The sequence below is a fragment of the Eupeodes corollae genome, chromosome 1 (genome assembly GCF_945859685.1).
Source record: "Eupeodes corollae chromosome 1, idEupCoro1.1, whole genome shotgun sequence".
Lineage (NCBI taxonomy): Eukaryota > Metazoa > Arthropoda > Insecta > Diptera > Syrphidae > Eupeodes > Eupeodes corollae.
The window spans coordinates 32700256-32712371 of NC_079147.1; the positions used below are offsets into that span (position 1 = coordinate 32700256).

The 12116-nt window shown below is 30.5% G+C and overlaps 1 protein-coding gene across 8 annotated transcripts in view; it reads right to left on the minus strand.

Annotated features, from left to right (window-relative positions):
* LOC129940505 (sex determination protein fruitless-like) overlaps window positions 1–12116 on the minus strand; it is a 326270-nt gene that overhangs the window by 88548 nt on the left and 225606 nt on the right. The window lies entirely within an intron of this gene.

Sequence of the window (12116 nt, forward strand, 5' to 3'; positions counted from 1 at the left end):
GACTAATGTATTTCGTCTTCAAGTGTTGCCTTAACAAATGTTGTAAATTATGCCAAATTTTGCTAATGGATGAATTAAGCTTCTTTTCAATGTTTAATGTTTAGTTTATTTGTTAAAAAGTAGGGTGTTACTGTGACGCTATAAATCACAGATGAAAATGCATTCTCAAGTCGACACTATTTACACTGATTCTTCAAAGGCTTTCGACCGCGTTTAACATAGTGTTTTCTTAAAAAAAAACTAGAGATATATGGAATTCACTCTAAGCTCCTAATGTGAATAAAGAGCTATTTAGTAGATAGAAAACAGGTGGTCAAAATTGATAATGCCTTGTCTAGGGAAATTATAAATTTGTCGGGTGTTCCTCAAGGTAGTCATCTTGGACCACTTTTTTTTTATCATTTTTATAACGACTTTGCCATTAAATCTTACTTTTTCTAAATGTCTTCTATTTGCTGACGACTTGAAAATATTCAGTTCCATAAATTAACTAAACGATGTAAAAAAAGTTCAAATTGATTTAAATACTAACTAAATGATGTAATATCAAATGGTTATATTTTAACAATAAGAAATGTAGTATTGTGACATTTTCTAGAAATTACAGTCCATCATATTATAATTATAAACTTGAAAACGACATTTTACAAAGACTTTATACCCATAAGGATCTAGGCGTAATCTTCGATTCTAAAATGAATTTTTCCAATTGAATAGACCATGCGACCTCAAAAGCATACTCAATGCTGGGGTTTGTTTATCAAAATTCAAAAGATTTCGAAGACCCCTATACATCAAAAGTTCAAAAAAGGTTCACAATGTTTGTCTTACAAAAAATAGTTGGTTATTCAAATGTTTCATCTTATAAGACGAGGTGTATTTTAATTGATCAAAACTTCTTACTCAGAGAAGAAAATTAAACTCAATACTTTTTGCTTTTGATTCAAAAAAATCAAATGGGGTGGCGCAACAGTCCGTTGTGAACCAGGGCCTAGTGACTTACAACTCTCAACCATTCCTGTGTGCGAGTACTGTTGTCAGGAATGGAAGGGACCTACAATTTTGGGCCGAATCCGAACGGCTAGTTTTGAGAAAGCACTTTTTCATGACAAGAATTACTCTTGAAGGATTTGTCAATTCCTCGCAAGAGGCAGTACCCGCGAAAATTATTTTTTTTTTTTTTTTTTTTTTTAAATTAAGGTGGCACAGGCAGGGATTGAACCCAGACCCTTTGCATGATAGTCCAACGCACTAACCATCATGCTACGGGTACTACTTTGCTTTTGATTACTTGAATTTTAATATTGACTGTCCAGTTTTGATATCTATGCTTTTTATTTATGCGCCTTCTAGAAACATGCGCCCTCGGGCCTGTGATTTTTTAAATGTTCCTAACGACAGTACTAGCTATGCTAAGCATAATCCTATCACAAGAGCTTGTAGGGATTTTAATGAATCTGACTTTGCAATTGATTTTAATATTACTAGAAATGTTTTGAAACATAAATTAGTAAATTTGGTATAAACTATGTATCATAATTATTAGTCCAAATAGAGTGTGTAACTTTTAAGAGGAATATATAAATAAATAAATAAATAATTTACAAAAAAACTCAAAAGCTTATTTGTTTTAGAGGAAATACTTTTTTTTTTGAATACAGCAAATGCTATTTAAATTATTAGTTTATGTAATTCTTTGATGATGTCTAGTATGAGAACATTCAGGAAGAAGTGAACCATATGGTTTTCTATTACTAGAGTAACTTTATTTAAATGCTACGTCTACAAGAGTTTATCCAATATCAGTATAGACTTTAGATTATAATAGACATTTTAAAGACTTCGTTTTGAATAGCCAGTTATTTGGACAGTTAAAAAAAATTAGGTTGTGCAACAGTCCATTGAAAACTAGGGCGTAGTGACCTACAACTCTCAACCATTCCTGTGTGAGAGTAAAGTTGTCAGGGGTGGAGGGGACCTACAGTTTTTTTTAGGCCGATTCCGAACGGCTAATTTGAGAAAACATTTTTCATGACAAGAGTTACTCTTGGAGGGTTTGTCACTTCCTCCCAAGAGGCAGCACCCGTACTTTTTTTTGTTGTTTAATTTGGGTGGCACAGACAGGGATAGAACCCAAGACCTATGGCATGGCGTGACAGCCCTACAAACTAACCACCAGTGCTACCTATTTGGACAGTTTTCACATTTAAAATATTTTGACATTTGACAAGTGAAAAATACAAAACTATTGAAATAAAACAAGTGCATTTTTGGTTCATCGTAAGTTATTTCCTAGACCGAGCTTTTGTATCCTGTGTATCGTTGTGTTGAGGAATTATAGATTTACCATCAATCTTTAAAAATAGGCACTTGAACAACATTTTGCATTAAAACTTAGTTCTTAAGAATTGACAAATTTATTTAACTAGTTGAGCACAGGAGACGACGTGCGTTTTTCAATTCTTGAAATAAATCAAAATATTCCAGATTTCTATTAAAAATCTTCTCTTTTGCCGTTAGGGCCCATTTTCACTTTGGAGGCGTATGTGGTTCTTAAACTTCAAGAATGATCAGAATAATGTCTCCGGACTGGCAGGTGGTCTTAATGCACCTTACTTATCTTTTGGCCGAAATTGGAAAAAAATTGTTTTGAACGACGTTTATTTTTATTGTTTCGTTACGTTCCAATACAAATTTGTTAATGAGGTCTTGTAACTTAACACCTTTGGACCTATGGGACCAAGTGCAAAAAAAGATCTATACTGATTTCAGAACACCAATAAAACATCTTAAAGAAGGTATTTGTTTAATTATCGAGATCATTTAGTCGCAAATGTCAGAATTGGTTATAAAAAATTTCATTAAAAAGAATATGGTCCTGTAACTGCAGCCGTGAACGATATTTGACAGTTATCGTCCTCCTTTATTTATGGTACACCTTTTTCTCTACAATACAATAAACATCCGTTGATGTGTCATGAAAATATACTTGTTCTTTTTAAATATCAATGGGAAACCTCTTATTGGAATATTGAATATTGAATGAGTTTGGAGTTTGAATATTGAATGAGTTTGGAGTCCTTTATCTTCCATTATTAAATGATCAATTTAAAGTTGTTTCATTTAAGTTCTTGTAAGTTGTAGGGAAAATATTCAATAATCCAGAAAAATAATCACCAACAAATTAAGAAATTTTTAGTTAGTGGAAAAATAAGCACTTTTTAAGTGTTTTAAAACGCTTCATTCAATTTTAGTTTTAACAAGCTGACCATTCCTAGCTTTGCTATAGTCGAGAAGCAAATTATTAACAAAGAATTATGGCCTTTTTAGTCTATATTATTTTATAAGTTATAAACTACACATGAAAAGTTATTGTAATCGGTCCGATCTGTCGAAGCGAAAAATGTTGGCATTTCTCGACGTTTAAAAATACCGAAAATTTAAATCAAAGATTTTTAGAGAGATGTCTGTCATTTTTCGTCATCCACATTTCAAGAATCAGTAAAAGTATTGACTTTAAAATGTATAAGATATACTACACAAAATTAATGCTCGATTCTCCATATCTCGTGAATAAATGAAGGCATTGACTTCAAAATTATTTCATTCTGGGCTTGATTTTATTTTTAACGCAAAATAGTGGTCTTAGAAAAATTAAATATGTATTTTTTTGTTATAGACTAGCAGCCCGTCCCAACTTCACACGGGTAGACATAAATAGGTACAAATATTTAAGTTATTAGCATGCTAATTGAAACTGAATTGACCATGAATCACCAAATTAGAAAACACTTTTATGGTTATCTTAAAACCTCTCTGAGAAAGCCCGTGGGAAAAGCACTCTTATTTTCAGTCGATACCAACTATGGAAAAAGTTTTTTTCCTGGGATTTATTTATTGTTAGGCCAAAGGATATTTTTAAAGGGAACGGTAACCTTTTAAAAGAATGGGCAAATCAGTTGCGAGCTGACCGTCCGCGGGACCCGTAATGATAGTTTCTACAATCACATTATCTCTTAATTCTTTGATCAATATTCTTATGTTCTATAATATTGTCGAACATCTCAGTGATAATGTAGCTTTATTTTTTGATAATTTTTTTTTAATTTTCGACTAAAAATTCCGCTAACAAAAAGAGATATTAAAATGAAACTTATTTTATAATATAGAAAATATTGTTGTTAACTTTAAGTTATTTTTTAGAAAAATTTAGCCGACAACTTTTCTTAAAAAAAACAGGAAAACTTACAAAAAGTTTAAAAGAAATGGTCTTCGACTTAAGTTTTAGAAGAAAAAAGATATTGACTTCGAATTTTATCTCACACAAAATATTGCAAGTAACATTTTTAATAAGGTTTATACGAATTGACAGACAAGATACGAACTCATCAATGTGGGTCGCATCCCAGCCTCTTTTTCCTATTTATAATCGCAATACAAAAACGTCTCCTAACTCTATTCTTCAAACATTGTATGCATATTAAAATAATTAAAAAAGCATGCGAATTTTTATTTCACCATATTTCTAAAATCTAAATTTCATCACATTTAAAAAAAATTACTTTATAGAAAAATCTATTTTGCCCTCTTACACCCTATAAATAGATTTGTTTGGTCAAAAATTGAGCAGAGGAAATAGATTTCTTAAGTTACTTGGGTTTCAAGTCCGTATCAATATATATTTACCTGTTGTCCTTAGATTTAAAAAAAAGACAAGTCAACAGATCTCTGCGAAATTTTAAGTCTTAATCTAAATGCGGAAAGAATAAATTAAACATCAAGTTAATGTTTAGAAAACAAAACGTCAACGTTTGTGATAGGAATAGTTCAAATATTTGTTACAAAAAAACTGTTTCAAAAAGCAAGTTCTTACGACTGAATTTTTGCATTTACATTTATTTCTATCTTTAAGTGTGTGTAAGTAGGTATAGTAATGAAAAATTAGGACGAACCATTAGAAAAAAGGCATAAGTACCTAGAGAAAAAAATAAATATGATTGTATTTCATTTACATACATAATTATTTCTTTTTGTGAGCTCAAAAAGAGTACCTATCAGTACCTACAAACACATAGTACACAAGCCTTTAGCCTATAAGGCTGAAAAGCTAACAAAATCTAGTCGCGTATTTTGCACACTATCCGGAGACGAAGAGTCAGCCCGACTAACCAAAGAGATTTGAATCCGTTCCTGAAAAAGAGCGTCGACGTTGACGACGAAGCGACTACGACGACGTGCGACGAAGTGCCTCAGTTTATTTATTTTATTTTTTTTTATTATTTTTACGTGATTTGTTTGTGTTAAGGTTTTGTACTTTGCATTTTTGTTTTCTCACTGATTTTTATTTGGTGAAGATAATAATAGTATAGTACAACAAAAACAAAATAAAAGCTTAAATAAACAATTTGCAGGTACTTAGGAGAAACGACGAACGTTTGAGGGAGCTTATAGGGTTCCTACATTGCAAAAGGTAGGTAGGTAGAACAGTCAGGCCAGACAGGCTATACGCATTCCTTATAGCCGTGCGTGTAATATGCGTGGTTAAAAAACAACAAAACAAAGAACGATAAGTTACGATAATTATGGCTATACGACTTTTAACTATAGGTATAGGGTAGGAATAGACTAACAGTTTTCCAAAAAGGGCTCAACCAACTTCTTACAATCTATTTATTTATTACATAATCTGTATCTAGGAAGTCTTTGCTGTGTCATTTAAATATAATTATCTTTTTTATATCTTCCATTAAAGTGTGTAATCTACACCCACTTAAGCCCTTAAAAAAAAAACAAATGTAACCATAGACCAAACCAAAATTATGTGATAAGGATCATATTTTTGTGTGTGACTTATTTTTTAATGATGTTTATCTCCATTATATTGACATAAAGAGCGTGTGTGGATTATCTTACTTAGGCACTGATATACGATAATTATCAAGATACGAACAAATTCCCCAAAATTTTTGTCAACACTGATTGTAATGTAGCTTAGTCATGGTTAAAACAGTCTTTAATAAGGTAAATTTACTTTCAAAAATTGAGGTTTTACCAAAATGTGTAAAATACAAAAAAAAGAAATAAAAAAATTCGAAAGGATTTCCTTTGAGATTGAAGTTGAAATAAATTTAGTTTGCTTTTTTTCACATTTTTGACTCAATTTTTCCAACTTATTTGAAATATTGACTCTCTGCTTGGACTGAAATTATTATTTCAGTAATATAGGCACTAGAAATATCCGTATAAGAGACAGGGAGAAGAATTTACTTTACTTGTGAAATATCAAAAAAATTGAATTTCACAGAACTGTAATCTAGCAATTCTTTGACATGGCTCATTTTAAAAGTAACTCAAAACATTGTAAAAAAGATTGTGAAAATCAAAATATGAGACTTTAGAACTCCATAACTTGGGAACAAATTGACGTTCAAAAGTGAACGACACATAAATTGAATATCTAATTTTCCAAGACTTATATTTTTACTTTGACAAATTGAAAACATATCGCATGTATTGCATTCGAACAAATTTTGAACTCGAGATTTCAATCGTACATGACATAAAGATATCGAAAAAAGTGGGTCCCATGATTCTGCCCGTCTGTCTGTCTGTCCTCGTCTCTATGACCCAAACCATTGGGTCGATTGAGTTTAAACTTGGAAGTTAAGGTTTTAAACAAATTCGAAAAATTCGAATCTAATCAAAAAGGAACCGATGAATTTTTATTAAATTTCCTCTCAATTTAATTTTCTTAACTTGACTTCTTTCTATAGAAAAGAGTATTGCTTCAGAAGGGTAACCCTATAGAATAGTTTTTTGTTTCTAAATGTTCTCAAAAATCTACGAACATAATCAAAAATGTAAATGATTTGTTTTTTGGATTTTTTAAAAAAACAAAAAATATTTAAATATGTTTTCATAATTCAATATTTCAAAAAAGAGTCAAAGTTTTGTATTAATTTAATGGCACTGAAATTTTTTAAGAAAAACTTTTCTAATAGGTATATTTTTACAAATTTTAAAACATAAGTACCATTTGTAAACAGAGTCTTTCGATACAAGAGTAATAGTCCTCCGAGAGAGAACCTATATTTTGAAAACTCTATAACGATCAACAATTTAATGGAAAGAAAACACAAAACATTATTTTCTTAAATATATTTTTAGTTCTTTAAATCTGTCAGAAAATTAAATCCAACAAAAATTTTCAACCTGGTTTTAAGGTCAGGAACTTCATTATTCCAATTTGAAAATTGCTTTTTTGTCCGAGTATTAGGATATTAATAATTTGAGAATATATCTTTGATTTTTCAAAAAGATGTTTTTAGGTACCGAATCAGTTGTTTAGGTAAAGATACCGAAACAATCGATCTTCTCGTTTTTCAAATCAATATTAATTTATATTAAATAAATACACATCCTTTTATGGCATGATTTGGAAATCTCAAAATGCCTTCTATATTGGTATCGGTATTTTTACGTAAAAAAAATTAAGAAATTCACGATTTCTTACCCTTACAAGGAGGAGGACATCATCAAATAGGAGATACCAATACAAATTGGTTTTGAATGACTGCACATTGTAATGAGTGGGAAATATTGAGTCTTTTTAAGCGTTCCACATTCGTGTAGTGCATTTAAAGAGAGAATCTTTGTGCTTAACAGTGCGTCCTGAATTTGGCTCAAGGCTAAACTTATAAGCAGTCCTAGAAGCAATGGAACCATTTCAAAAGAACATTGATTATAACAAAAATATCGACGAAACAATGATAAGCATGAGACCTTTCTGCGATGTTCAAGAGTAGCAGATGTCTCAGTAAGAAAACGATCATCTATTATTTTAAAAGCTCTTTTTTTCATTTCTATCCAAAAGCCTTAAGTACGTTATATGAAAATTATACTCGAGTTTTGGACGGATAAATCCTTGTAAATTATAGTCAAATAAAAAGGGGCGAAAGAAACCTAAACACTTAGCATCGTTTTGGCTACTTCAAATATGTGCTCGCTCCACAAGAGATGGTTTGTGATGTACATACATACCTTGAACTGATATTTGTTCAGTTTCTTCGAAGCAAGTACCACACATGAATAATGGCACCTTAGTTTTCGAAACACGGTTTTTGATTCCCTATTGAACAATACCCGTGTTTTGTTGGAAAATCTATCAATAGTACAGTAGGATTTTACACGAATAATAAAAACAATATCCGTAGTATGAATACTACCGATAAAAGTTAAGGTAGAATCTTACTACGCTTGGGTTTTTGACATTTATACGAGTCTCGAATAGATTTTATGTTATTTTGTTTCCAAATGTTGGTACGATTCATATTGCATTCGTATCTCGATGGCTGTGTTCGCTAAGTAGTTGTGTATTTAGAATCATGTGTTTTCTATTGGTGAAAAAAATCAATCTGTTACTGTTGATATTATTTGGTTTTATAAATGAAAATGGACTAACTAACTAAAAGATAATTAAGTTTCGCTATGTTTTTAGGTTTATCTCGTTTTAGATTAAATAAATCTTTTTGGTGCTTCCACCGCACAAGAAGATTTAAAAATGATTAAGTTTGACAGCACTTTCTAAAATACAAATGGTGTTTCGATGTTTCTTGTGAAGTGCAAGTGAGATAGTTTGATTCGTGTAGACTCCGATCCCCGACCGGAATCGAGGCGAATCAATCTCATTTCAACTGTTTTATAAATGAGCACACCATCGTATATTTTTATATTTTGTATGTAAATATCAGATTTTAACACTTGCAATACTGCTTGAATTGAACGGTTCAAAAGATTATTACTAACCCAACAAAGAAGAGATTTATTAGATAGATAGATAGATCTTTATTGTAACTGAAATTCTTATAATTTAAACCTAGATTGCACAATTTACAGAGATATGGTGTCTTACATTCTACCTTACTACTGAAAATATTATAACAAGCATTCAATTAATATCACAGATTTATTACATTTTGAAGGAAAAGTTACTAAAAAAAACCTTCATTAGATATTAGAATTTTATCATAGGAAGAGAGAAGTGGGGAGCAGAAAACTGTCTTAAGATGTTGTTTAGATTTTATCACAGAAAAAAAGTATATTAATAAATAAGAATGAATAAATTAATAATAAATTAAAGAATAAACATATAAATAAATAAATAAATAAATAAATACATAAATAAGTACAAAACATAAATAAATAAATCAACAAGTGAATAACAAATAATTAAATACAAGCGAGAAAATAAATAAATTAATGAAAAAAATGGACAATAAGTAATAAATTAATAAATAAATAAATAAATAAGGAAATAAATAAATAAAAATAAATAAATAAATAAATAGAAATAAATAAATAAATAAATAAATGAAAAAAATAATTAAACACGAATGAACAATTTTAATAAATAATGAACAAGTGAACAAATAAATACAGAAATTAATAAATAAATATTTTAATAAATTAAAAACCATTAATTAATTTACCTAAACAAATAAATAAATAACAAGAAACAAATAGAGAAAACAAACTCAGTATATAAATAAATAATAATTAATTAGATAAATGTAACATTCATTTATTAATAAATAAATCAAAAGAAAACAAAAATTTACTAACACCTTAAGCAGCTAAGTTTGAGATTAAATTGTTACCCGAACAATTACACGATAAAATATAACGGTCTTGTAACTTCGAAATTCTTACAGGAACCTCATCAATATTTGCTATTCTATGAAGCTCTTTTGTAGAAAAGTACCAGGGCAGATTAAGCATAATTTTTAATATTTTATTTTGCATTATTTGTAATTTTTGTATATGAGTTTTGGCACATTTTCCCCAGACAGGGGAACCATAGAAAATTATACTTTGGAAAATGGACTTAAATATCATTAGTTTGTTTTCTGCACTCATCTTAGACTTGCGATTTATAAAAGGATAAAGTGTTTTTATCACAATATTCAGCTTATTTAATGTTTGCTGAATGTGCAAGTTAAACGTCAATGTTTTATCCAGGTGTACCCCAAGATACTTAGCACTTGACTTCCACTCAATTTGCTCTCCGTTCAATTGAAGGTTATTGTATGGCAGTAAACAAGGTTTCCTTTTTTTCGTAAAAAAAAGAGCCTGTGTCTTTGATGCATTTATTTTTATTTTCCAATTATTGAAATAAATCTGAATAGTATTCAGAGCAGATTGCAAGTTGGTTTCAATGCAAAAACCAGTTGAATCTGATGAATAAACGCAAGTGTCATCAGCAAATATTGCAGTTTCACAATTTTGAAGTTTAGGGAAATCGTAAGTATATATGTTATATAAAAATGGGCCTAGAACTGACCCTTGGGGTACACCTGTAGTGATATTGTTCTCTTCAGTGTACCAGTTGTTCACACAGACTTTAAATGTTCGGTTTGACAGAAATGACAAAATAATTTTTACAATATACAAGGGAAATCTCAAGGTAACGAGCTTATGAATCAAGCCCTCATGCCAGACAGTGTCAAACGCTTTTTCCACATCAAGAAGTACCATTCCTGTGCTCTTTCCTGAAGACAAGTTATTTTTTACAAACTTTGTTATTCTGTCAATTTGGTTAGTTGAACTATGATACTTTCTAAAGCCAAATTGTTCTGGTGGCAAGATATCAAATTGATCTACATGCAAAACGAGTTTGATTTTTATAAGTTTTTCTAAACATTTGCTTAATGAGCACAACAAACTAATTGGTCTATAACTAGAAGGATCACTAAAACTTTTTCCTGGCTTATGGATAGGAATGACTTTGGCTGTTTTCCACTCTGTAGGGAAGTAACCTGTTTTGAAACAATTGTTAAACATGTTTTTGAGGTATCTTATGCCTATTTTTGGAAGATTCTTTAAAAAAAGATTTTTAATTCCGTCAAATCCGGGAGATTTTGTGGTCTTAAGACTTTTTAAAACAAATGCAACGTCATCAAAAGATACTATATCTTCGGTTACATCAAGGACACTTTCGTTGAGTAATTGCATTGATTGATTAACAATACATTCTATGTGATTATTAGTTGCATTGTTGCCAGCAACTAAACTGTTTGCACAAAATGTGCGGGCTAATGCGTTGGCTTTTTCGTCGTTGGATATTAATATAGAATTACCTATTTTAAATGACGGAATATGAACTTTTTTCTTTTTAATTACTTTTATAATATTCCAAAACGGCTTGCTACCTTTATCTTAACCCTGTAATTTATTGTCCCAGCTCTGATTTCTGAAAAGAAAGATTGCATTTTTGATGAACAGGTTCATTCTATTCATTTCAGATAGAAAGTATTCGTCCCTGGTCCTTATCCATTGGGTTCTATTTTTGTTTCTTACTTTAATTGCTTCCACTACATAGGAGGGAAGTGAATTATTATTGTTTCGACGTTGAGTTTTTTTTGGAACGGTTTCTTCAACACTCTCGAGTACTGATGCTGTAAACGTTCTAACTGCTCCGTCAATTTGTTCGGTACTGATATTATTTGAATTCCTCTCTGTACTGTTTCTCAATTTGAGGTGGATACTTTTTTTAAATTTTTTCAAATCAGCATTTGAATAGTCAAAAAATTCATTGCAATTTTCCACAGGGGTTGACTCTATGTTTATTATTACCGGGAGATGATTCGAACTAAGATCATTTTCAACAACAGGTTGATTGAAAAGTTCGGGGGAATTTGTTAGGAATAAGTCTATAGTAGATGGATTAGATCTATTGTTTGGGGGCATACATGTAGGTTGAGGGGGGTACAAAATGTTAAATGGGTGTCTTGAGTCTAAATCAGCTAGTATATTTCCCCATGCATTAGCTCTGACACAGCCCCAATTTCTGTTCTTGCAATTGAAATCGCCACCAATCAAGTATGTATCATTTAATGCAATCAATTTACGTAAATCGTTACGGAAATTAATCCTTTTTTCTGGGGAAGTAGAACCACCCGGAAAATAAATTGAAAAAATTTTTATAGAACGCCCATTTTGAAATGGTACTTCAATGCCAATATTTTCAACAAGTTTAGTTTTAATCACAGGAAGTATTTTATGCTTAATCGTTTTTTTAACTACCACGGCAACACCGCCCCTCTTCTCTCTTCTCTATC